A 27,888-nucleotide genomic window follows, 5' to 3' on the forward strand; every position below is an offset into this window, starting at 1 on the left:
CTCATCTCCAACAGGAGCATGGAGGAAAACCTCAGGACTGAGGTGAGCAGCTGGTAAGTGACTCTCAGGCATGGCCAATTTTTATTAAGTATAACTTTAGACAGGAAGTTAGAAGGCATGCAAGTTTATGGCTAAATGGAGAACAAAGAACAAAGATCAGAACAAAAAAGGCAAAATAGCCAGATAATGTTCAGGTAGCTTTCATCCTATGCTCCCAGTTGAAGAAATTCAACTCAAATTGCCAGTGCTTTATTCAATGGGCCAGGTGGATAGACCAAGGCTGGGAATACATTAAAAACCCTGCTCTTCAATAGGGTCCTTTTTAAGAGCTGGTGAAGCTGGGGTGGAGTAGCAGGCTGGGAACAGATGAAAGCAGTGCTTTCAAATGATCGGACTGACCCTTCTTTAAAAATAAGGGTGGGCCAAGTTTGCAAGCAGGACTATACTTTTACTGATTTACTTTAAAAGCAAGAGTTGCAGGGACAGGGTGATGAACGGTGCCCCTAAAGAGGTAAGCTGGGTTTTTGAACACAATTTATTCCCCCTTTGGTTTGGTGTGTGTGCGGTAGGAAATAACAGAATGAATGTTGATGTAGCAAGAAGAGTGTGGGTTAGAAAGCAGACCTTCTTAATGGTAGACCCCACATAATGGTCAGCCCTTTGAGGTAGGCAAGATCAAGAAACAGGAGAGCAGGGATCCCAATGGCTGTCCTTCATTGCTGCAGGGTAAAATAACCGAATCTTTCTGTTTCTCTCTGCCCCATCGTATACCAAACAAAATCAAGGCAGGATTATTATGAGTTTTTCTTTCTCATGCTTTCTGTTTTCTGTGGACTGAGTAAACTTTTTGTGGAAGTCTCCCCTTAATAGCTTTCTCATTCCTTCCCCATTTCCAAGGCCAGGTCTACGTTCTTCACAATTACCCAATATAGTGCTCCAAAGATTCGCTTCTCTCTTTTTTTCTGCCATTCAAGAATATGCTGCAAGTCTTTCTTTTTAGACAGGAGAGTGGTAGCTACATGGGCTGGGGTGGGGGGCATTGTGCATTTCTGTAGTTGCATTTTGACTGTTTAACTGAGACAACTGGGATATCTCTGCTATGCTGCTTTATATTGCTGTACACGATCCAGAATCTTGGGATGGGACAGTCTAGAATTTATTTTTAATTTTTGAAATAATAAATGAGGAGGGAAGGCTTGAAGTGTTCATTCAAAAGCAAACCAAAACCAACAGTGGGTTTCACAGACTGATGTCACTCTCCTGTGGGTTTCACATGTGTTCAGATTTTGTGATAAAATTCTTGGCTCAGAATGAAAATAAAAGTGCCTCTTGTGCATTTTTAAGATAAGTGCATATATTAAAAATGTGTGCCTGAGATAAAAAAACATTTAAATACTTTGTCCCAAAGTGGGCACATGGGAAATTGACACAGAAATAGACTTTTGTATTTATGATATATTGTCAGTGTAATCAGGGGTGTCTTGAGGGTGTGGTTAAAAAAAAAGATGGGGCCGTGCAATCAAAGCTTTTCCTGTTTTTTACGTGTATCATATGTGAAACATATAAAACCCATTTTCTGAATTCAATAAAGCTTTTATACTGATAATATTGGGCTAGATAAACTAATGGTCTGCTTTAGGATAAAAGCATCTTCCTCTGTTCTAAGCAGTGTGAAGAATCCAACAGTCCCAGATGTATAGATTGGAAAATAGCATTTCCTCACAAAATGCTTGTGGCATCAGAAGTGAAATGCGTTACCAAAAGACTGAAATGAATATTTAAAAATAGATTAATCAAATACGCTCAGGATTGCCATTTGCATTATGAGAAAATTACAAGCAATTTTCTTATTTATATCTTTTAACTCCACAATAGGACATTAATTTTTTTCTGGCTTTGCTTCCTTGCAATTTTGGCAAGCTTCAAATATGAAGTCTCATAATGATCAGCCTTCAAAACCAGTGCATGCTATCTGTCAAATATTAGGTCTGTATGGAACAGTAACTTCACTTCACTTTGCTTTGTGAAGCAGCTTTATTGAAGTGAGGCACTTCAGAGATTTACACAGCAACATTGGCTGTGCATAATATTGTACACTTCAGTCATGTCCCCTCTCATTTGCCTCCTTTCTAAACTAAAAATTCCCCCAAATTTTCAACTTTTCCTCATAGAGAAGCTGTTCCAGCCCCTCAGTTGCCCGCCTCTGAACCTTCTCTAGCTCCACTACATCCTTTTTTGAGGTGCAGCAACCAGAACTGTGCACAATATTCCAGATGTGATTACATCATTGATTTATATAAGGACATTATGATATTGGCATCTCTATTTTCTATACTGTTTTTTATTATCCCTAACATGCTGTTGGGATTTTTTTACAGTGGATGCACACTGGACATTTTAAATGTTTCAAACTCAAAACAATTGTCTCAAGTTTGAATCAGACTATGCCAATTTCACTAGAACTGTTCTAAAACTGATCTCACCATTCGAGAAATTTTCCATGCTTGCTGTGGATCCGTTTTAAACATGGAACATGGTAACACCTGCTTTAAGTTCAAATGGAGCCATTTTGAGCTCGGAACACTCCTTGTAACACTTTCCAGAAAGATGTTTAGGCATTTTCCCTCCCCGTTTTATTTTTGGCACCGGTCTACAATACATAGATTCTGAGAACAAATAAACCCTAAACAGATAATGATATAGAGTAAGTTGGTGGGTGTACATTGGGTCCAGATTGTCTCCATATTGCAAACCATGGTTAGGTTCAGGTAGGAACACCAGTAGAAGTACTGTTATGCGTTTATGCTTTGTCACACTATTTTGAGCTGCGATTGCTTCTGTGGCAATGATAACCCTTGGCAGCTACTCCAGAACTGAGCAGACTTTCTTGTTTCCTGCCCACTGGTATAATGGATACGGATGAAGACTTAGACATTCTTGCCTCCAGGTACAACTAAATATGTATTGTGCAAATAGGCCATTTATGAGAATTGCTCCCATATGAAGAAGGCTGCCTTCTAGTATTACAGTTTAATAATAACAGGCAGTGTGCCACATGAATGGTCAAGTCATATGGTGTGTTTGCATATATCTCCAGTTTGGGCAATCACTCTGGAAGACATCTTGGGTTGGTTAGGTACTGTTCCAAGCAATGCTGCAGAAACTGACGAGAGTCTCAGGATGCAATTGTAAGAGTTTCATTGTTTTCAGTCTCATAATAAGCTTTAGGTTGATCAAAATTTCCATCTTTTTGTAGAGGAAAAAGGAGGGCCAACACGGCAATAATATAAATGGAAAATAGTCACAAATTATTTGTAAGTTCCTGATTGTTAACAGGTGGTCCTGGCAGAAATTTCTTGATGGGCTTTCAACTAGGTTTAAGTGTTGTCTCTCAACCTCTCTGCAAAACATAACAAAGCAAAACAAAAATCCTGAATGCGTGATTTTTCTAGCCTTGGCAGCAGGATCAGGGAGTAACCCAACCATTAACATCCTTTTAGGTACCTTCAATGGAAAATGCCTATTTAGTAATTCTGATGTGTATATTCCTTGATCCTGGCATGAGATAACTCAAAGTTGCAGCGTATAAATTCTACTTTGCAGACAAATCTTGTCGCAGTACTTGGCTTCATAAAATAGCCACTTGTGGAGATGAATCTTTTTTTAAAAAAAAAATTTTTATTGAAGAAGTTTTTCAGTGGAATTTAAAACAGTACAAATTTTGAATTATAGAAGAATGAAGAAAAGTAACAAGGAAGTGAAAAAGAAATATAGAAAAAAAGAAAGAAAAGAGAAAAAATAAAATAAAGATTCTAAAGAAGTAACTTCTGAACTTCTTGACAGCAGTTATAGATATATTTATATTTTACCCACTCTCTCTAAGGTTGCATCATAATTTCTTTCCTTCCATAATCTACCCTTTCTAATCTTCAAACTCATAAAACACAAGTTCATTCTTCTTTTTTTTCAGCAAAAAGCCCATAAGGGGTTACCAGTCACTAATAAATGTAGTTATTGATCTTTCTCTAATCAAACAAGTTAATTTTGCCATCTCTGCTAGTTCTGTCATCTTTACCAACCAATCTTCCAATGTGGGTATTTCAGAGTCTTTCCATTTTTGTGCATTTAATAGTCTTGCAGCAGTAATCATACATAAAAATAATCTTCCATGGCTCTTTTTCTAATTGACTGTCCATTAATCCTAATAAGAAAAGTTCTGGTTTCAGTTGAATGTTGATATTTATCATTCTTTGTATCATTATATGTATTTGAACCCAAACATTTCTGGCTTTTCATGTCCACCAGGCATGTTAAAATGACTGTTCATGTTGTCCACATTTCCAACATAAATTTGAAGTACCTTTATACATTCTAGACAATTTTTCTGGAGTCCTTTACAACAGTACATCATTTTATAAAAATTCTCTTTTAAGTTATAACATAATGTAAATTTCAATCCTTTTAACCACATATTTTCCCACTGTTCCATCCATGTGGTATGTCCAAAGGTCTTAGCCCATTTTATCATACAGTCTTTTATTTGTTCTTCTGTTTCAAATTTCAATAAAAGTTTATACATTTTAACAATTACATGTTCATCATTTGTACATAGTTCAACTTCAAATTCTGCTGCTCTGTTCCAAATGTCCTATTATCTATCTTAAATATTTCTCTTAACTGTGCCTATGAAAGCCATTGAAAACTAAATCCCTCTGCAACCAGTTGCTCTCTTGATTTCACCTTATAGTCTCCATGTTCCTGTTGTGATAACTCTAAATAAGTTAACCGTTTTTATTTATCTACTGTTTTTTTCCCTATAAAACGCTTCTTATTTTCTCATAAAGGCATTTTGAGGCACAGTCTGGGTTTATATCTGTTCCACATTCTCAATATGTCACTTCTAATATAATGATTCTTAAAATCTACGTTAACATTATCATGCCATAGAAAACCATGCCATCCGAACCTCATATCATGCCCTTCTAATTCTGACCCTCTTGCCTCTTGTGGACTTTTTGCGTAAAAATGAAAAAAATGAACTTGTGATTTATGGCTTTGATGATTAGACAGGATAGATTATAGAAAGGAGAGTAATATGATATAACTTTAGAGAGAGAGGTTAAAATATATTTGTACTTAAAACTGCTGTGAAGAACATCAGAACCCACGTCTTTATACCATTTTTCTTTTCTATTGTTCTTCAATTTTTTTTTCCTTTTCTTGCACTTTTTTCTTTTTCTTTGATTTCTTTCTTTTTATTTTTTCTTCCTTAAATTAGTTTGGATTAGTTTTTATCTTCTTGTTTAAAAGTTTCAGTAGCAATTTTATATGTTGAATGTATATGTATATGTATATACTGTGCATATATATATATATATATATATACATATATACACATATATACACACACACACACACACATACACACATACATATACACATACATATACACATACATACATACACATTTCTAAGATCCTCTTATTTCTCAGCAGAAACCACTCTTTCATCCAGATTAAGCAGCAGGCTGCAAAATACAGTTTCAAATCAGGCATTCCCAATCCTTCTCATTCCTTTACATCTTGAAGCATTTTATACTTAACCCTTAGTTTTTTCCCTTGCCATACAAACTTATAGAGTTTTCTGCCATTGCTTAAATGGTACATCAGTTGTCAGAATAGCTACTGTTTGAAAAAAAAAAAACATCATTCTAGGCAATACATTCATTTTTATCACAGAAATTCTTCCCAACAATGACAATTGTAATTTCTCCCATCTTAACATGTCCTTCTTGATTTAATTCCACATCTTAACATAATTATTCTGGTATAACATACAATTCATATTAGTCATAGTGATACCCAAATATTTCACTTTTTTCTCAATCCTAAAACCAGTTTTTTCCATCAATTCCTTTTGTTTTTCAGTGTTCATATCCTATGTTAACATCTCTGTCTTTTGTTTGTTCATTTTAAAGCCAGCTAAAACCCCAAAGTCCTTTAGTTTTTCCATTAATATTTCTATTCCTTCCAGAGGATCTTCCAAGATTATCACCAGGTTGTCAGCAAATGCCTGTAATTTGTAAGTTTCTCTTTTAATCTTCACTCCAGCAATTCTCTCATCTCACTGTATATCTCTATTCAATGCTTCCAAAGCATGAAGGTGACTCTTAATAATCTTATCCCAACCAGATGATGAACAGATACTGATGACTGTGTTTGTCAACTAGTTATTCCAATCACCAAACATTACACAATCAATAAAGTATTGCTCTGCCTTTTTCTTCTAACTGCAAGATGGCTGCCCAAGCTACTGTTGATTTCACTGTGAGCATGTCAAGAGACTCTTCTCTCTTGCTTTCCCCCCCCCCCTCTCTTGCTCGCCTGGTATTGCTCCTTGATGATAAGCCACAATGGCTGGATTAACACAGCATGCTAAGCCAGAAATAAAATTACAAATGCCTTTGAAATTTTGGAGTACCAAATGTAGGGAAAGCTCATCTCATTTAATCATTTTAGAATCTCTTTAAAAAATCATTTTAGAAGGGAGACTCTACCAGTATTCCTGGATTTCTAAGAGGTAAATCTTCAGCGGGAATACAAATGCAGTTAAATACTGTGCTAGCCAAATAATAGAGACACATACTGTATATTACTGGTTGCTGGCAAACCCTTTGCTTATACATAAAACATCTTGCAATCAAGCTATGTTGTCCATTTTTATTAGTAACAGGAAGCAGAAGGAAGACTAAGTAAATTGGTGGCAAAAACTTGACGAGCACTGAACACAATGTTTTCTAAATTGCTCACCATTTTCTTGGCCAGCCTTATTTTGGGGTGCAGGCATAAAAGAAATTTAGTGTTTGCACAAATGAGAGGTTAATGCTGGTGTTGATTCTGGCATAGTATCCTCATGGATGATGAGATGTCTCTCATCATGACGACTGGATACTGATGTACTTTTTCTACAGTCCTGCCAAAAGCTGGAGTTTCCTTAAAATTATGATAAAAACATGAGTTTGTTAGAGAAGACATTTTAATGCATTTTGATTGCTACTGAAGTATCTGGATGGCTTTGTGGATCATCAGCTGAATATGAGCCAACAGTGTGATGTAGTTCCAAAAAACCCACACAAAACAACTCACACACCTAGCCTTAGGCTGCATCAACAGATGCATAGTGTCAAGATCAAGAGAAATTATTACTTCTTTCTATTCTGCACTGATTCCAGCACACCTAAAATCTAATTCTGGCAAATACATAGACAATTTGGAGCATGTGAAATACACCAAAATGATCAGCAGTCTGGAAGGAAAAAACATATGGGGAATATTTGAAGGCACGGGGTACGTTTAGCCTGGATAAACTATGGGTAGACATGAAAGCTGTCTTCAAGTACCTGAAAGGGTGTCACGTAGAAGGCAAGGTAAGAAAAATGAGTTTAAATTACAAGGAAATAGATTACAGATAAACATCAGGAAATATATCCCAATGGTAACTGCTGTTCTGCAATGGAATAGACTTTGAGGGGTTATAGATTGTTCTTTACTGTTAAATACTGGAACTATTTAAACAGAAATGGGATGGCTGTTTGTCAGGGATTGGTTGTTAGTTTATTGATTTTTATCTTGCTTTTCCTTCAGAAACTCAAAGTGTATATATTGCATACCCTCCTTCTGTTTTTCACCACCACAACCCCGTGAGATAGGCTGGACTGAGAAAAAGTGCCCAGAGTCAATCTAAGATTAACTCCAACTACTTTCTATGCATTAATACAGTTCTGAAGAACTATTCATCCAAGTACTTTGAACTTTCAGTACTTTTAACTCCTATGGATATAAATGAGAGATCTGAGAATGCCTAGCTTTTGGCTGGATCATTTGCTTTACAAATGATCTTGAGAAGTAGTCTACAGTATCTTCCCCTGATTTGTAAAATAAATCCACAATGGCTGGGTTAACACAACATGCTAAGCCAAAAACAAATATCATGGTTTAGCACAATGCATATACAGTATAGCCAACCATTTTGTTTATGGTGAACGAGGAGTTAAGATGTACATAACATAATAGTGTGTGCTGGATGAAGGCTATAGATAGAACTAATAATGTTTATACACAGATGCTTTTTTTCAGTCCTGAATGATTGCTAAACAAACATTTAATTTATTTATTTACCAGACTTATGTACCATGTTATGTGCCATAACTCTGGCAGGTCACAGAACAACAATAAAAACATAAAAACTATAAAAACCGTAACAAAAGCACAGAAAACTGGCACATGCACATTCATACTGAAGATCCATTAACATGTATAATAAAAACATGTACCTATTTTTATAGATAAATATGTAGGTATTAGAAATACACAATATGATTGGTGGATATTTTGTATGGCCTAAGATCATCTTCTTGAAGAGGCCTGGATTTGGGAGAGAAATGGTATGGGTTGCCTGTTGGATTACCTTTGCCACAACCTGAATGGAAGGAATATGCCCCTCTTGATCCTACCTGACCTCTTGGCAGCCGTCAGTACCATCAACTATGGGGTCCATCTGGATCTCCTGCAGGAATTGGGGTTTGGAGACATTGCACTGCAATGATTCTACTCCTTACTAAGCAGGCAGTGCAGTCAATGTGCCGGAGAAGAAGTGACTCTGCCCGTGGTGACCCTAGTGTGAGGTTCCACATGGCTCAGTCCTCTTGTCCATCTTGTGTAACATCTATATGAAGCCAGTGGGAGAGATAATCCATTGATTTGGGGGGATCATATATTGATGATACCTAGCTGTACATAACCACCCCAGAGTGATCCAGGGATCCTGTGGAAAAGCTGGGCCAGTGCCTGGAGGTGTTAACAGTCTGGATGGATCTACACAAGCTCAGATTAAATCCTGGCAAGATGAGTTGCTGTTCATTGATGATTGTTTCTGGATGGGGTAGCACTCTCCATAAAGAAGCAAATACTCCTAGACTCACAGCTCCTGCTAGAGCAGCAGGTGGATGCCAAGGCCAGGGGACCCTTTGTCCAACTCTGGCTGATGCTCAAAATGCAGGCTTGATACTCTGACAACAAATGATACCTCTGTCATTTAATGTATAGGATATTGTAATGCACTCTCCATGGGGCTGCTCTTGAAGACAACCTGGAAGCTTCAACTGGTCAAAAAGCAGGTAGTATATTCAGCGATGTTACACCTATCCTGCTGTCCCTGCACTGGTTACCAGTTGCTTCTGAGTCTGATTCAAAGTGCTGTTTATTATTTTTAAAACCCTACATGGCTTGCCACCAAATACCTACAGGACCATCTTTTCCACCCAGGTTTGGTTTGTTCTATGTGATTGCTGAGGAAAAGTCTACTAAGGGTCCCCACCCTGTGAGAACAGAAGGTAGTCAATGATGCACCTCCTTGGTAGTGTCCTCTGACTTTTGGAATACCCTGTCACTTGCGATAAAAAATGTCCCCAATCTCCTATTTTTTAAAGAGGCTTAAAAAATTCTTAATTGTTCCACAGGAATTGTATGAATAAATAAATAAATAACAGAGAGACTGGGCAAAATGAATGGAAACAGTAAAAAAATCATTCCCCCAGAAAATGGAGACATTTAGACTAAGGCCCTAGTCCCTGATATCTAGTATTGCATGTAGAGAGAATGCTTGTATGGGGGAGGATTCAATTAATTGGATCCCCATCGGATCAATGTGTAGTGCTACCTCTTAGACACTGGATTATGTCAGTAATTATCAGGACTTAATGATTGGATGTTATGTAGATGATTGACAACATAGATATTGTCAACTAGGCAGCAAATTATACAACCAAGAAAAACAGTAAACAAGAAGCAAGGGAAATTACAGAAATTTCTTCTTCTTCTTCTTCTTCTTCTTCTTCTTCTTCTTCTTCTTCTTCTTCTTCTTCTTCTTCTTCTTCTTCTTCTTCTTCTTCTTCTTCTTCTTCCTCTTCTTCCTCTTCTTCTTCCTCTTCTTCCCCCTTCCTCCTCCTCCTATTGTAGAAATTGTAGTTTTCTACAACAGCAATAGTTTCCTCAAAGCGTGTAATAAAAGCAGAACACTTGATAAAATCAAAATTTATCTTACAATTCTAAAAAGATTTCAGAATTCAAGAATGCAATATGTGCAAAGTTTCAAATGCACCTCACTGGCTAAGAAAGGTAAGCAAAACATATTAGGGATTTTCAAGCTACTGATTCTGCATTTAGCTAGAGTTAAAATAGCATGTAAGATATGCTATATTCAAATTATATTTGAATGAGAAGATAATGACTGTACTTGCATTCTACAGTAATGTAAAATAGTGTTAAGTGTATTTCATGGCTCAATCTCTGCCTATCAGTTTTGTTTTCTCCTACATCATCTTTTTAAAATCTCAAGTTCTTTCTATTTCATTCATGAAGACTTTGGTAACTCCTCAAAAAAACAAACTGAAGACAGTTCTTCATTATAAGCCAAATTCAGTACATGCAACTATTCCAAGCATGGAAAAATTTATATTGGCCCTGCCTGCCATACCGTTGTTAGATGAGGAGTCTAACAAAGAAAGAAAAAGAGAGAGTTAGAGAATTTTAATTCAACACCACAAATATGGTTAAATACATAGAGACTCAAACCTAGCCTTTTAGAACTAAAGGGCTTCCTGAAACTTGATAACCTTCCACCATCCCCAACCAGCCATTTTTGTTTCTCCCACATTCAGAACTCCCCTCCCCTCCCCTCCCCTCCCCTCAACTTAGTACATCTTTCTCCTCACCTATGCTTCTTTTGTTGGGAGAAATCATTTACTATAAGTTGGAGCAGTGTGAATTTTGAAGGATAATGCATTGGCCAAAGGATGCAAGTTTAGATCAGCAGACTAAGGACTTTCTCCCATCCTTTTTTGACACCTATCAGGTGAATTTTACCAAGGTGCTTCAACATGCTACTTGTTTGCACTACTTTTAGGCTGTTCTCGTAGTCATCTCAATGGGACATAGAAATGTACCTGTGCAATTTACCTGTGATTCTCTTCCACCACCCTCATGGGGATAAACTGGGAACCTTTTCACATTGAAGCTTCTGAAAAGTCTCTTTGGCTCTTAAGGGAAGGAGTAAGAAGGTATAAATTACATGTTTGTCCTGCTGGCAACATCCAATCTTATGTTGGTTATTACTTAGGCAAACATAGACCTGTAGCCAATCAAAATAATATCCTTGGCACGAAAGCTGGGCAAAGTTTAATAGCTCTAGTTCTTTAATATTAAAAAGATAAAAATGGAATAAAAATTCTGGCAGGGAGGAGCAGAGTATATTTAAAATTCTGATTGTTTTCCCAGGAGGTTGACACTGTAATTATGAAGTCTAACCTAAAACATGCTGCTCTTTTCCCACATGTTAACATATAAAGAGAGATCTATAATCTTAAAGAGAGCCAGCATGGTGTAGTGGCTAAAGGCACCAGCTCAGAGACTGGGAGACTGGGAGTTCTAGTCCTGCCTTGGGCACAAAGCCAGCTTGGGGACTTTGGACCAGTCACTCTCTCTCACACACACCTAGGGAGAAGAAGGCAAGGGCAAACCACTTCCAGAAAAACTTGCCTAGAAAACTGCAGGGACTTGTCCAGGAGGACACAAGGAGTTAAGAGTGACTTAAGAGCACAAACACAAAAAGTAAAACAAAAGAAAACACAAGTGCCAATACTTTTAGGTCTCCAGTTCGATGTCTCTGTGTGCCTTTTGAATGTTTTCAAGGGCCACTGGGCCACTGAGCAGAAGGGAGGGTTGCACTCGTCTTTTCCTTTGTTCAGATCTGCTCCCTCCAGTAGCTTCAAGAACTTCTCCCCACTCTCTTTGCTTGGCTCCTTTTTAAGGGTGGCCATCTTTCTGCAGAAGCCTTGAAAAGGAACCCCGACAGGAGCTTCCCCTGATCTTTCTCAGCTTTCAAGGCATTTGAAGTTTCAAGAACTTGCTGTGGGTGCTCTTGCAAACAGTTGCTGGAGTGGAGACTCACCTATGTATGAAATGGTTACCAAGGGGGGAACATAACCAATGTCATTGATTTACCAGCTGCTGCATACCTCCTACTATCCTTGCTTATCTAGGGAGGTAGGCAAATATTCAAAGCACAGGGAAGTTGCTGTTCATCATCTCTACTTTTCTTAGAAAGTTTGTGGAGCCTGTTTAGAGTCCAAAAGCTTCACTTTTCTTAGTGGCATGCCAGTTCTCATTTTATCTTAATTTTTTAAGTTTTTTTTTTCTTTTAAGAATATAACATTCCAGAGGGGCAGAACCCTGGCAAGTTTTAATTTTGCTGCCAATTGAAGGTGACTTCTTTTGCTCTGTTGTTAGTTCACTGTTGTGCACATATAGCTGGGTGGCTACTTGAATTCAAGAATCAATAGTGGAGTTCATTCATGTCCTAATACTTTATGTACATAGGTATCTATTTTAAATGTATAAGCTGTCCTTACAGCCAGCATGGGAAGGGCAGGGGCTAGAAATGGGCGCCTCTCAAGGCTCCAAGCTTGCCCACAGCTGGATAATATTGGATCCTGGATTTAACGGTCTTGTCCCACTTTTTTTCTTTAATACAACTATGTGTTACTTGAGAGTAACACTTTCTCTTTTGTTGGGTTCTTGGTGCTCTCTTGGTTGTTTTCTTGCAGATGTTTCATTGCTAGGCTAAGTAACATCATCAGCTTATTTTTGATGTTACCTAGTCAGGTAGTGAAATGTCTGTAAGAAAACAGCCAAGCTCAGAGAGAACCAAGAACCGAACATTTACAGAAAATAATACAATTTAAGATAAAACCAATAAAAATGTGTATCAGCCTTAGACCCCCTTGGGCCTCATACTGCTGTTACTTCCTACTCCCTGGGTGGTCATCTGAGCCTCCTGTATCACCCTGGACTTTGGCCCAAAAGCCCATACCTTACTTGCACCAGTAAGAGTGGGGTTTATTGCTGGGCCCTCCAAGGCTGATATGCCTCCTTTTTGCTATTATTGCCTGTTCATCTGCCCTGTCCAAAAATGGAACCAAGAGCAAGATAAAGGACAGATGTGGATTTGGTCCAGAGGGACAGACAAACAGACAGACTGGTCAGAACTTCCAGGGGAGAAGAAGAAGTAGTCCTGAAGACACCTTGCCCAGGATCCCCCACAACTATAAATTCTAATAAAGTTAATGAGTTGCCTTTCAATTAACTCAAACATGCATCCTCATCATGCTGAGATATTTTTTCAAGTGTCAAGGGGAACAGCTTTATATTTATATGAAATAAGGTTGCATCTTAGTTACAATGATGAATGAATATTAATTTTTATCACTTTTAAATCTAAAATAAGGCATCTGCCTTTTTAAAAATTTAATTCTACATTTAGATTAATGAATGCTAACAATAACTAACCCTACTGTAAATTACAGTACTCAGATGTAATTTCTAAAACTGTTGGCCATGCTACCTTCCAGAAATGTAATATAAAAGTTCCAGTTGCTTTAGATAACTTAATTCTGAAAAATAGAATGAAAGTGTTTTTACATATTCGGTTGTTTAACATTTGTGATGGTTTTACTTGTTCTTTTCTAGCATTAACATTCAGAAGTGTCAATATTATAAGAAAGAACAAGGAACTATAAAACTGTGAGCAATAATGAAAACAAATGGCTGATTCTTTTAAATGAAGCAGGAATCCCGGCCGCAGCTAAATAGAATTGTTTTTTTTTTAGTTTCTTTTCCCCTTAGACACAAAAAAATGTGTGTCATAACAAAATATATGATGATGTTGTCGCTATTATTTTGGATTAACAAAAAATATTTATTTTTGTTAAACTAATAATAGCGACAACATCATCATAATGAAAACAATCGAAACAAATAGCCTATAACAATTTTAAATGTAATACAATGTGTGATTTTTTAAAATCATTGTTTACATTGAGGATGCTTTTCCTCCTCCTTATAATTGCATTCTCAGAATATAAAATTCCAATATTCTGGTATATATTTTTAAAGAAGACATAATATTACTTAGGGATTGCAAGAGACTTTCAAAACTACTCAGGCAAGCAACATCCAGGCACATTTGTAATATCTTACTGTTTTCATAGCTGGTACTAAGATGAAACTATATTAGGAAAAAAAGTCATTCTGAAGCTGTATAAAACAGAATATAAACAAGTCTGTTAACATTTATAGCACCTTTTAATGAAACATAATCTCTACATTATATATTCCTCATGCAACAACAAACACAATAACGACCTAGGAAAAAGTCCTTGCGACTACATAACATTAGTATACATGCACACATTAATATCTTCGATCATGCTCTTTGACTTTGGTACTTTGTCTGAGAAACTGAGAGAAAACCCTAACCCTAACCTATTGATTTCTCATTTCAGATATATCTTTACTCAGGAAGTGGGGAATAGTCTTAATGATCTCTTCCCTATGAATCACCTCCATACATAATGTTGGCAAAGAACTTGGTGTGCTTAAAACCCTGATCAAAAGAAAATCCTTTCTGAATGGCCTTGGCATAGCAGTCAAAAAGACAACCATCATATTTCTCATAGAAAGGAGCTGCACGTAACTTCTGAAGTGTTGTCAATATCCCAATTCCTACCTCCAGTTTTTTTTTTCCCCTTAGGATTTTGAATCAACAGCACGGCTTCTTCCTGCATTCCTTTCCTAGAAGTAATTAAGTGTAATTTTTAAAGGTTTTTTTTCTTTTCTTTTAAGAATGTAACATTCCGGAGGGGCAGAACCCTGGCAGGTTTTAATTTTGCTGCCAACTGAAGGTGACTTCTTTTGCTCCGCCGTTAGTTCACTGTTGTGCATGTATAGCTGGGTGGCTACTTGAATTCAAGAACCAATAGTGGAGTTCATTCATGTCCTAATACTTTATGTACATAGGTATCTATTTTAAGTGTATAAGCTATAAGCATTAGCCAAGGGTAGAAGGACTCTTGCTGATTTTGATAGCAACTCTGCAATCCACTCCACACTTTATTTAGCTGAGCCATAAATGTGGGCTAACCAACATTACGGTGGTGCACAGGATTCCTACTTGATTTAAAACGCTATACAAACATCTGACTATACGAAACAACTGGCCACAAGGAGTTTTCATCTAATAGCTAATATATTTACTAAACAGAGGAGTCCTTGGTGCTGAGATTGGTTGTTTGCTTGAAGACGTTTCATTACCTGACTAGGTAACATCATCAGTGCTAGGGCTCAACCCATTACAGCACAACCCACACAAGCTATGAAAAGGATCACACTGCCATACATCAAAAACATCTCAGAAACAACCAACAGACTATTACAACCACACATCATCACCATAGCACACAAACCAACTAAAGCCCTCTAAAACATCTTAAGTAAACCAAAAGAGCCAGTAGCCCAAGAGGAAAGAACAGGAGTCATCTACAAGGACTGTAACAGCCACTATGTAGGACAGACAGGCAGAAGACTAGCAAAGTGCATCCATGAACACCAACTAGCAGTCAGAAGAAATAGTGAAAACTCCTTAATGTCACAACACATGGGCAGACTCAATCACAGCTTCAATTGGGAAACTATTAGTATCTTAGACCAAGCCAAGTCCAAAAACACTAGGGAATTCCTGGAAGCTTGGCATTCAGACAAATCAGCCATCAGTAGGCACATAGAGATAAACCACATTTACACACCATTCAAAAGAGACAATAAAAAAGCTAAGAAGGAAGCAAAAAAGATCAGAACACATCCTCTCCAGCACCTAGATAAGCAGGGATTAACACCAGACAAACAATCAAGCAGAAAACAATAACCTAAACAAGGAACAACCAAGGAGAAAACCACAGCTCCACCAACACTGGCAGAGCAAGCTACTGTATATAAACAGGGAGCAGACCGTACACTTACTCGCACTGATATTACCTAGTTGGGTAATTACAGAGAGCACCAAGGACTCCACAGTTCAACTCTGAGCTACATATATTCTCTTTTATTGGATTAACTAAACAATTGAAATTAAATATTACTTGAATAAGATTTAAAAAAAACCAAGGAGCTTCACCATTGATCTGTATCTTTTCATAGCTGCATTGTCCCAGAACAGAAAGAAAATGCCATGGGACCAACTCAAAGGAAAGGTGATCATTTCTTGAGAACGGCAACTTGTCCATTGATTTCAATGGAGCTGATGTGTTATGATCTTTGGGAAAGAAAAAAATAAATTGATTCTTCCAGAAGAGAGATTCTCCTGTCAATAACAAGGTACTCACCATGGGCCAGAGATTAAACGTAATACAGGAACAGCTTTAGCACTCTGCTAAATCTGAATGAGTTCAGATTAATTTATCAGGTTATTCTGAATTTGACATTCAAGATTCCAGGCTCGGTTGATCTGGATTTCATGAAAGCAGACAGGCATGTTACAGGATTTGGGCAGTACCCTTGCATCTTTTTTCCCATTCGTGAGGCAAGTCCAATGACTTTCAGGTTTTCTCCAAAAGTGATTTAAGAGTGTCCGCTACAGGTGGCAGCTGTGCTGTCAGAATATGCCCCCATGTGGAGGAAACTGGTACTTATTGCAGCAAAATTATGATTTGCTTTTTGGTGGTGTGATGTTATGCGGAAGGGAATGCCGGTTTAAATCATGGCCATTTGCTTAGAAAACAGTAACACTCCCCTGAGGAAGTGGACCTGGTTCAATTGCTAGGCAGTGATTGTAATATCTTAATACATAATGTGAACATTATATCATATTTATGCATTAATAGTATTTATGGCTGGACTCTAGCCTGGCTATCTGCAACACAGGATCTGCATATTATGTTCACTGCTCTAGACAGAGCCAAGCATATGCTGGCTTTTACATATTCATTTAAAAAGGGGGAGTAGCCATTGGAAGGTTTTGTTTTAACAGCACAGAAGTAGAGAATTCACTTAGAGCCACAATGCAGCTTCCCGTCCTTTTGACAGGCTGCTCCAAGGGATCTACCTGAAAATTCTTGCCCCATTTTTGGGTGTTTGAACAGGAAGAGGAGCAAGACATTTTCCAAAGGTTAATCACTCTAAACAGAAAAAAAAATGAAATTATGTTGTATGGATTTGATGATTAGAAATAATATGGGTTCATAGAAATAATGAAAATTATGTTGTAAATTTAGAGCAAGAGTTTGATGTATATTGTTACTTATAACTGTTGCAAAGTGGATTGGAAGTCAATTCTTTTTTTTCCCCTTTGTTTTCTCTCTTCTTTTCTTTTTTTTCCCCTGCGCTTTTGATCTTTACTACTTTTCCCCCCCTAATCTCTTTTTTCCTCTTCGTAATCTTTTTCTTAATATTAGAAAGAATATTAGTACTTCTTAGTTTTTATACTTCTTTTAAAAAAATACAGTTATTATTAAATAACTTTGTTTTATATATATTTTTAATGTATTTTACTGTTTTTAGCTTTGTTGTATGCTACCCAGAGTCACCTGTGGTAAGATGGGCAGTTATATAAGTTAATTTAATAAATAATAAACAAATAAACTACACAGGTTAATCACTCTAATTCTCACCTTTAATATCAGCCAAAATTCTGAATACAGGCCAAAATTGCACCACAACCACCAGCTGTTTTGTTGCCAAATTTGTCTTGCTGGAAGTTGCTCAGATTTCTGGAAGTTGCAAAATTCAGTGCTGAATGGGTGCACAGTTTAATTCATTCTTACAACAGTGCTTCGTATGACCTGAAATCTGTTTTGTCCATGGCATAACCTCTATTCTAATCTCACTTGCATTTGGTTGTATTTATGTATGTATATATGTATTCATTCATTCATTCATTCATTCATTCATTCATTCATTCATTCATTCATTCTCATAAATATCAGAATTTGAGGCCAAATCATTTCCCTCATTTTAAAATGTTTGTTTTATTTAACAGCCAGCTTGAAAGATGAGTCTGGGAGAAATTGGAAGATAGTTCACAACTAGGTCCAAATAAAGTATGATTCTTCCTTTTTGCATGGAAAACACTTTGTTATAAGGCATATAGTTTCTAGCCCACTTGGTTACTGTGATTTCTACTTGTTAAACTAATTGCTAAATGTTTGATCTCTTGGGAAACAGATTATTTGACCCCTCAGCCTTGTTAGAGTATCACCTTTTTTGATGGACTGTGAATAGTGTATGAGTTCCTGAACCATTTAGAATAGATTGAAAGAGGACAATTAATTTGCATCTTTATTGATTAGGTACAAATTACTAGCTATTTAGTGTTAGTTAATGCTAAGTGGCTCTTTTTTCAACTGAGATTACTGGTTGATCTAAAGCTGAAAATAAACTGGTCCCAATTAAAGCCTGCCAAAAGATACCTGCATTAACTATAATGTTGCTATAATTTCAGAACGTTAGTACAATCCAATAAATTAAAGCATTACACGTCTCAGTCTAAGTTGTAGGCATTATTTTTTAAAAAACGGATTTCTTATTTTGGGCCCTTTTGGAGTCATTAAAATCTCAATCCTTTATTCTCTTGCAACAAGCTTTGTGAAGATATATTTCCATCATCTCAAAATATTAATCTAGTCAATATAGTTAATGTGATAGGCACGCATATTCATAAACAGTTTTCATGTAGATGAAAGTCAGCTTATGCATTTAGATGTATCTCAATAAAGACCCACGTATTTTTCTTTTGCTGAAGTTCTGCTTCTGTTGAAATAGTAGCTTTTATTTTTTTCTGTTGCTTCGTTAAACACAGCTTAAACAATTTGTCATTATAAAGCTACAAGGCAGCTATTTAAAAACAGATACCTTAATAGTTTCCCCTTGGTCAGTTTCTTTAGCAAACAAGTGCTAGCGTTCCTTCATTTCATATTCAAATCTTTCTAATATGATTGATTAAGATGAGAAAATAAGTGTATTTGGAGGTTCTAGAAATGCAGGACTAACATTTGGAATGGATATTGGGCAAAGATTAAGCAAAAGGAAGCAAAAAGGAATTATAAATAAAAAGAAAAAGAGGTAAAAAAGTTTTCTGAGCTGCTAAATAGAGAATGTAGACTCACATGAAGTGTGATTTTTTTCAGTACAGTTCAAACTGAAATGAACAGCAGCTCTTATTTCCAAAGCTAAATACCATCTGTGCATATAAAATAGTTCATATATTAGCCCAAGTATTCCTGTTCTGGCAATCTTGAAAAAATATTCTCTTTCTCCCAAATTTCTTCTTCATAAGAAGGAAGCTTTGGAGGGCCACCCAGGAAAATACACGTACTCAGGCTTTGAGGCATACGCCATAACAGTTAATACTTATTATATAGCTCATACTTCAGTAATCCAATAAAACATAAAATCTCAAAGTAGATTGTGATCCTGCATAAGCAAATCTGGGGTCTGTCTTGTCTTGCAGATTTTTTATATTAGATTTTTTTTTTATATATATATATTTATTGTAATGTTATAAATCTTGATACATTGTATTATTTTAATGCAGATGTTAATGCAGTAATATTTTGTTATATGATTAAATTATGAACATTCCTTTATTTTGAAAGCTTAAAGTATTGGAGATAAAAAGAGAAAAGTAAAAATTCTATCAGTATTACTTGCAGTTTAGGATATCAATATCACCAACATAAAATTATTTGGCTCTTCATCCAAAGTTGATATTAGATTTTTAAAATGGTTTTATATCATGAACTGCCCTGGTCCTTGGAAAAAGGATCATTTATATAAATAGATCGGTAGGTAGGTAGGTAATATTGTGAAGATGCACAAAAACCAATAGCTTTCACTAGAGGGTGGCTCAAAGTTTTAAGATCATTCAGTCAATCCATTTTTCTCCCCAGAATCTTGCTTGCAATAACATATTACTTTTGAACAGGCAGATTTCTGTTTGAACACCCTGGTAAATAGCTTATGCTCAACTTACGCTCAGTAAGTTTTCTAATGCATCTAAAAGCCATCTTAACTTTACATTCTAAAGTAAGTGGCAATGACTTACATTTAACAGCAGCGTCCTCAATATGCTGATAAATGATCTACAAGTGGAGATAACCCATTGCCCCCTCCCCAACCATCTACTACAGTTTGGGCTAGTTTTCACTGAGATATTAAGTCTGTATTTGGGCTTTATAATTTCAAAATCATATGACTGAAAGTCATCCTTATTTGCAACCTAAAGAGATAGATTTTCCATGACAGTGAAGCTGTTTGTAGCAAACACTGAAATAACGATGGAAATTGGTCATGTCCAGGTGAAAATACATTGTTTTGTACTTTCCAGGAATATTCAACAAACGCATTCAAGTCTTGGCAACAATTTTTCACATCCCTGAATGCATATTTCACTACCTACCATGAATCTACTACCGGTTAGCAATAAAACAGGGTGGATTTAGAACTCCCTTCAAAGGGGCTTGCTGCAGCTCAGCGTAACCTTCTTCACGAGTAGGTTCCATCTATTTGAAGAAACAAATGCAACTTTACACATGTTGCACTGGAATTTGTTGCCACGCTGGCTTGGCTGAGAATACTTGAGGCCATATCTGTTGGGCTTACAGTGTTCAAGAGACACTTACATGCAAAAAAAAAAAAAAGGTGTCAAGCAAATAATAATAGAAAGTTCATTTTAGAATAAGTGAAATAAATTAGGTTTTTTTTTAATGCTTTCGCAGCCAACTTCTTTGGTTTAGGATAAACACAAAAAGCCTTTTTATCCTCTGTGTTATTATATAACTATTTTTTTAAAAAAATCCAATTAAACATCAACACTGCCATATGTGGGAGAATTCTTTAGTCAAATTCAGTCACCTTACCTTTTGAATTAAGATGTGATGGGATATACACACTGCAAACACCGTTGGGTCTGATTTTAATTAAGTAATAACCCCATTTTCCTGTTCACAACAATGTGAATTTTGGACATCTGTTTGAAGAGTCTGCAAGTTTAATTTAGCAGGAAAAAAAACCCCAGCCTAGTAAAATTTGCTATATATTCTCTTGCTTCTTCTTATTTTAAATTAGCATTACAGTGGTTTAATGGGTGCTTTACCAGAGTGCAAATTAAAATAAAGTCTTTTATCTTTATAACTGCTACATGGTCACAGCTGCTCATGGTTATTTCACAGAGGAACTGGGCCTAATTGAAAATAAAAATATAAATAAAACCAGTGCCATAGAAGCTTTTTAAGCTCTGAGAGATGTATTGGCATTTAGAAGGAAATAAAAGTGACTCCTACTTTCTTCCTTTTTATTGAAAAGAGGATAAAACTTCAGTCTCATGTTTTGGGCTAAGCTTCCCCCTTGTGACCCACTAGTCTGTGCAGATATTACAAAAAATACATCTGTGAAAGCTCTCTAGATTCCCATAAGGTTAGTCATTTGTACTGTGCAATCCCCATTCAAACCACAAGAAATTAAAAGATTTAGATACTTAAATCTCAAGTACAGGACTGTGCAAACAAGTAAGAGTCACTCCATTTCTTTCTACCATTCACAAGCATTAACTTGTAAGTTTTCTGCATTCTAGAGCACTGCATCCATACTAGTTGCTTTTAAAAGCATTTCATGCCATTTGAATTCTGGGTTGTGGATTTTGAGGAACAGACTTTTCCATTCCGGTCCACATTTTAATGCTACGTTAGTTCTGTTCAAGCATTCAAGTTGAATGGAGTGCTCAGGTGGGTAGAGAAACCGCCTGCTACCTGCTTCTGTCTTCTATGTATTCTGCCAGGAGGTCTGAAGGAAGCCATACTTGTAAATGCAAGTATGGTTCTCTATCGGATCATATGAAGAGCAGTATTTGCATAATGAGCACGTGAGTAGGGTTAAGGCTCTATCCAGCTGAAATGCTCTAGGTGTGCAACCAAATCCAGGTCCTGCTGTTTAGTCAGTGGCACAGCGTCATGACTGCTAGGATTCATCTTCAGAAAATGAGCGAGAGACGGGAATCCTTAGAGGCTGCTAAAGACCAGGAGACAGGAATCAACAGGTGAGATGAGGAGGACCTAATTTACTAACTATGGTTCTTGCAGCCCCAGAATCTGACTAGGACTCCCCTGAGCACCATCCAAGTCTGAGCATCAAGGGATGATGACAGCGGATAGACAGCTGGAGATCTGAAAGGCCCAGAGGTATGAGACCAAAAGGAGAAGATCCTTGGGTCTACTGAGGTATTGCTATTACTGTTGATTACTGTTGTGTGAACTAGCAATTTTAATTAAGCCAATGCAATCCAGATGGTTTAGAATGGAGCTTTGGTGGGTGGGAAAAAGCTGGCCATTTGGAAATGGCCCAGTGCTGGAAACAGCACCTTCATCCTCTGATTAATTTCTGTAACTTTTGCTGTATTCCTTAAGACTGTTTGGATCTAGGCTTGGCTTGTACTCTGACCTTACTCTTTTCTCGAACCTTGATGTTTCAAACAGTAACAGGTGATAACAGGCTGTCAGAAACATTTTTTTTTTCTTCATATTTGGGATAATCTTAGATTCTAGCACTTACATCTATTGTACTCCCTGGCTGTTTGGCTAGAGGAAAAGCTTAGCAAATCCTGTTTGTCTGCCAAGTACAGTGATTTCTCAGTGGCCACAAGATACATACACTGTTTTACTCCAGCTAATCCCAGTGACCCCTATTTTAGGCTGCCTAGCAAGATGTCCCATCCTCTTCCTCCCCACCATATAGGCAGATCATCAGTCATGTTCTGAGACCCATATGCTAGAAAAACAGTGGGTTTGTGGTTGGTTTTGTTTCGCCTTTTGCCTTTTGTGAGGTCAAAATGAATAGTGCCTTTACATCCAGAACTGTGTAGTGTATTCTACCATATCTGGTTCAGATATCTTCATTTAATGTTTTAGCTCTGAAGTTATAAACAATATAGTGAGAACAACAACAACAACAAAATCACTTTTTCCAAATCCTTATCAATATTACACCTATCCCCAGTTATGCCATATGAACAAAGATGTTTTCCAGTAACTGGATCACTGTGAACTGATACTTGACATATACACTGGTGTTGACACTTTCCCCCAGATCTCCCTTGAATGCACTCTAAAGCACAGAGAATAAATACATGTGGTGGATATGTGTGTGTGTGTGTGTGATGGGCAATCTCTACTGTTCCAACTGCTCCTGGAGTGGTCCAGCAGCTTTCTGAAGTTAATTATCTAAACCAGAAGTCATTTATGATGTTTTAGATATGGTGTCCTGGGCAAAACATGGTCCAGAAAGAAAACAATTGTTTCAGAACAATTCCTATAAGTGTGTGTGTACATAGGAATTAAAAAAAATACAATATGGTTTTTATTAAGGATGGATGTAGCACTGATGGTATATGTTATTCCCTTTTTTCAGAAACTATATGGAATAACATCAGAGTACTGAACATAATGAATCTTCAACATAATTAGCTCTGGCACAATCTGATGCCAATATAATCCCCATTTGACATTGCCTATGGTCATGCTGGTTAGTGATTATGGAAGTTGTAGTCCTAAAATATCCAGAGGGCACCAGATGGGGAAAGGTTACTTCAGTTGTTAGTCTATTTTGAGTAGGACATTCGTTTCCTATCCCTTATTTTATTTATTTATTTATTTATTTATTTTTGCACTCAACGTCTAGGAAACTTAGAGGGCCAACACACTGCCCAGTTGCTCCATGTATAGTGGTAATAGAGACCATAAAATCCAGAAAGGCAGGCTAAGAAGTGAAATAGTTCTGTTATCCTCATGACATTCACAATCCATAAGTATTGTTAAAGCTGGAATGCCTGAAGAATCAGTCTAACCTGTATTCAGCCTTATCTAAGCCATCTGTGATCGCAGCTGCTCCTAACTATAGATAGAAATGCTATCCTTGAACCCATGAAACTGAAAATCTGGTGTTGGAATTAGATCAAACAACTTCAAAAAGCTAGTGTAGCGATCAGATAGACATTCCAATAATCTAAACACATACAGTATGCACTCATACATCCACTCCAGGATTTTCTTTGCTTCAAATAATGTAAAATGAAAGTTCTATTTGTGGGGAGTTGATTTGTGATAGATGTTCTGCATGTTTAAATCATGTTTTTGACTGTGCAGTGATTGAGGGATAAACATGATCTCTTTCTATGAGAAAAATGGGATAGTCAAAGCCACATCATGTTACACCAGGAGTGAGGATTGCAGAAACTGGGGTGCTTATGACTCCTACTTCCCCCTCCTTCACTGGGAAAATGTGTTCTTTACTGGCAACATAAGGATATCACTGAAAACAAGATTCCTGTGTATTTCCTCCTCATAACTGAAAGGTGTTTAATAAAACAAACAACACTTTGTGGCTCTGATTTTCTTCTCACAAAGTGGTGACCTTTGCATGTCAGCTAAAGATATAGAACATATCCCAGGAACTGCATAATATCACAACGTGGGTATGTTTCCCTTAATCAGTGTTTCTCAATCTTGGCAACTTGAAGATGTGTGGACTTCAACTCCCAGAAGATGCATGGACTTCAACTCCCAGAATTAGCTGGCTGGGGAAGTTGAAGTCCACACATCTTCAAGTTGCCAAGGACGAGAAACACTGTTCTAGATCATATGTGGAAGAATTTGCCTTTAGGAAATTTTCAATGGCATCTCTACATCGATATGCACTTGCATGCACTGATAATACCAAATTGGGCTTTGGGCTTTTGATCTTGGATTCTGTGGTTGATAACTTACCATGTTCACTTAGTATATCCATCATAGGCTGCAGGACACTGACAACATTCAGTAAATCTGTGGCCAATTCCATTATTACAACATACACAATGTACCTGTCAAGTGGAATGATATCTTCCAAGAGTACATTCTAGAAAGAAAAGTTAAGACAGTCTTATTCAATTAAAATGGAAAAGGACCAAGACAATCCCTCCCCCATAAGGTCAAAACCTAATGGGAAGATCTGAGGACTGCATTTACAATACACTTCCATTCTGCCTGTGGGTCATCCTCCAAATTATATTAAATAAAACATGCAATTTATAGAGCCAAAAATACCATTGGCAAAACATTTAGGAATGCAAAAAGGCTAGGAATGAACCATATCTATTTTGTCATGAAGAATTATGGGTAGCCTGCTTATATCTTCTTGCAAAATCTTTTCAGCAGTTCAAGGAACATAAGAAAGTATTTTCCAGTGCAGTGTTTCTCAACCTTGGCCACTTTAAGAAGTGTGGACTTCAACTCCCAGAATTCCCCAGCCAGCTAATGCTGGCTGGGGAATTCTGGGAGTTGAAGTCCACACATCTTAAAGTTGCTAAGGTTGAGAAACACTGTTCTAGTGAGCCAGACCATGGTTTATTGAGCTCCATTTTCTTTATCCTGAACTGGCAACAGCTCTTTTCCAACACTATTTAGAACTTCTGTATGCAAAGTACATGTTCTGCCAGTGAGCTACGAACCCCATGAGCCAATGCCAAAGACTTCTTCCCCAACTATATTTGATCATTTGAATTATGCTGCCAAGTGGTGATAAGAATTGTATCACTCTATGCAAATGAGTGGGAAAATTGGGGTGGGGGAACAATACCTTTCTCACCTTAGCTTCCAGTCCAGCCAAGTTCCACTTGTAGGATCATAGCCATAACCACTCTTATACATACATTTGTTGATCCTGGAGTTATGTCTTCCTTGGGGCCATACTAAAGAAAATTAAGAATTAATTTATACCAGAAAAACCAAACCAAACGCAGTGATATAAATTTAGGAGTGGCAGGTTGATAAGCTGAGCTGATATAAATATGATAGGCATTTTATCAGAAGTATGCAAATCCTCTGAAACAGCTGCTTCAGAACATGCATCAGCATGATCAAAACACTTTTTCCCCCCAAATTGTTAAGCCACTGTGTCTTTTTTCAGGCTTCTGTGGCTGCTTTGTAAGCTGCTGTTGGCTGTATCCACATACATGGGCATTCACAGCCACCTTGAGGGGGGTGGGGGGTAGGGGGTGGGGTGGGATTTCTGGTGGCACAAAAGTTTAAGCAGCTGTGTTGTTTGTTCCCTCTCCTTCTCTGGTTGATTTTAGGAACCAGATTGAATATAAGACAAAGTTTCACCTCTGAGAGATGAGGATGTGGCTAGTCCCTCCTCCAGAGAAGAATTAGTACTGTTGGTAAAATCTCAAGATGAAGACATTTCCTCTGCAGCTGAAGTTATTGACACCCAGCTGGAAAAGTCTCTTTTGGTTTCTGATACAATTCAAGCTGGTGTATCTAAGGAAGAGCTTGTTCTCCAACTGGTGGTCATACTGCAATCTATCTGTAACATTATTGAGTTGACTCAAGGTAAATTATGTTCAGAGATTGGCTCTATTCATGGGGAAATTGTGCATTTGAGAGGAATATTCCCACCCTAAATAATAACATGACTGGGCATGCATATATATACAGGGACAACTGGGAGCAGGTTTCAAAACAGCCAAGATGAGCTGCTTTAATGTTTTGAAAAGAGATCCTTCAAACATACTTCCTTGTGTTCTGGAACTACTGATTTGCACAATCCTATGGAATAATCCCTTTGCTAGGGTAAAAAAAAAAAAAAAATCACCAGTCTAACTTGAAGAGGAGGAAGATAATTCTTAAGCTCCTCTATACAATTTAAAAAGTAAATGTATCATCCATTCTGCCCCCCACGTTCAACCTGGGAAATCAAAATAAAAATTGTCTGGGTAGAACCTCTGCTCCCCAGAGTAGATAAACAGAATGGAGCTGATCTTGATCCACAAATTCTCCAGGGATTGCTAGGCCTATCTGGTTAGACTGAGATGGTTCCCCACTAGAAGGCACATTCATTCCCCTCCCAACATAAATATTCCATGGGCATTTAAAATGTCTAGATGTGCTTCTGCATCCTGCATGTTATGGACTTCACGCATGGCCATCCTGGGCGTTCTTTTCACTCTTCAGACTGTAAAATCATCTCTGTCACTTAGAAAAGAATCAGAAATGTTTGGAAACTTGGAAAAGAGGAAAAACTATAAATATTCTTAGTCAAACTGGTTTGATGGAGCATGTTTTCATAAAAAGCATTTTCTTTATTCATGCGCATACATAAGCAAAATCCGGCAACCAACTTGAATGAATTTTTTCCCCCTCTGTCTCTCTCTTTTAGGCTCAGTCCAGAAACTGAGCCTTGGGTTCTGCAAATTCTTTTGCGAATCTTGGACATCTTACTTTTCCGGGCAAAAAAGGGTGAATCACTCCAGCATCCTTTTTAATATCTACCAAGCGGATAGAACACACCCTCAATAGAATGACTTCATTTGGCTTGTCTTTCAAAGAATGTCTCTTCCACCCACCCCATTTCCTTTATGATCACTCATTGACTTTTGTTTAAATAGCTTGCTATTCACTCTGCATCAGACACCTGATTCTGGGTCCCCTCCCCTGTCTATTTTTTACTTTTTTGGCAAAATATGTGGATTTTTTTTACACTTGAAACTGATGCACTTTTATTCTCTAACTGGAAATGGCTGTGGTAATTTGTACAATCCTTCCTCTTACTAGTAGAGGTAAACTCTTGTATTTATTTAAGTTCTGCCAGGAGTGATGTTCACAGATGCTACTTGTTTGTGGTGACCTACACAAATCTCTATTATTTAATACAACTTTATGCCTGCTACTTATTTTCCCAAAAGGGTTTGCGTGAAGGCGGCGAGGCTGGTTTGCACACAGCTTGGCTGCTTGTGAAGGCGGAACATCCAGAAAAAGAGGTTTTCAATCTCCAATTGCCAGTTATCTAATAAAGACATTTTCTAATGTAACAGTTTCCTGTGTATCTGTATTTTGCTTTTTTCTGGGAATTGCAAGAGAATCAGCCAACTCTCTAAGTCATTTCCTGATTTCTGCCTTCTGGTCTGCATTAGTTT

The 27,888-nt window shown here is 37.2% G+C and overlaps 2 long non-coding RNA genes across 2 annotated transcripts; one reads left to right on the top strand and one right to left on the bottom strand.

Moving 5' to 3' along the window:
* LOC148213545 (uncharacterized) lies at positions 1–27,674 on the top strand. The gene is made up of 5 exons (XR_015794358.1): positions 1–53; positions 16,089–16,265; positions 22,022–22,120; positions 26,047–26,305; positions 27,658–27,674. It is a non-coding gene; the product is annotated as an uncharacterized LOC148213545 (long non-coding RNA).
* LOC148213546 (uncharacterized) lies at positions 20,026–25,884 on the bottom strand. Its single transcript, XR_015794359.1, has 3 exons — positions 25,560–25,884; positions 24,701–24,830; positions 20,026–21,950 (listed from the first exon to the last, which is right to left on the bottom strand). It is a non-coding gene; the product is annotated as an uncharacterized LOC148213546 (long non-coding RNA).
* Positions 27,675–27,888: the final 214 nt, after the last annotated feature.

The sequence above is a fragment of the Python bivittatus genome, unplaced genomic scaffold (genome assembly GCF_059951505.1).
Source record: "Python bivittatus isolate LINGU-HERP-01145 unplaced genomic scaffold, Pbiv_v1 ctg000980_np1212, whole genome shotgun sequence".
NCBI classification, from domain to species: Eukaryota; Metazoa; Chordata; class Lepidosauria; order Squamata; family Pythonidae; genus Python; species Python bivittatus.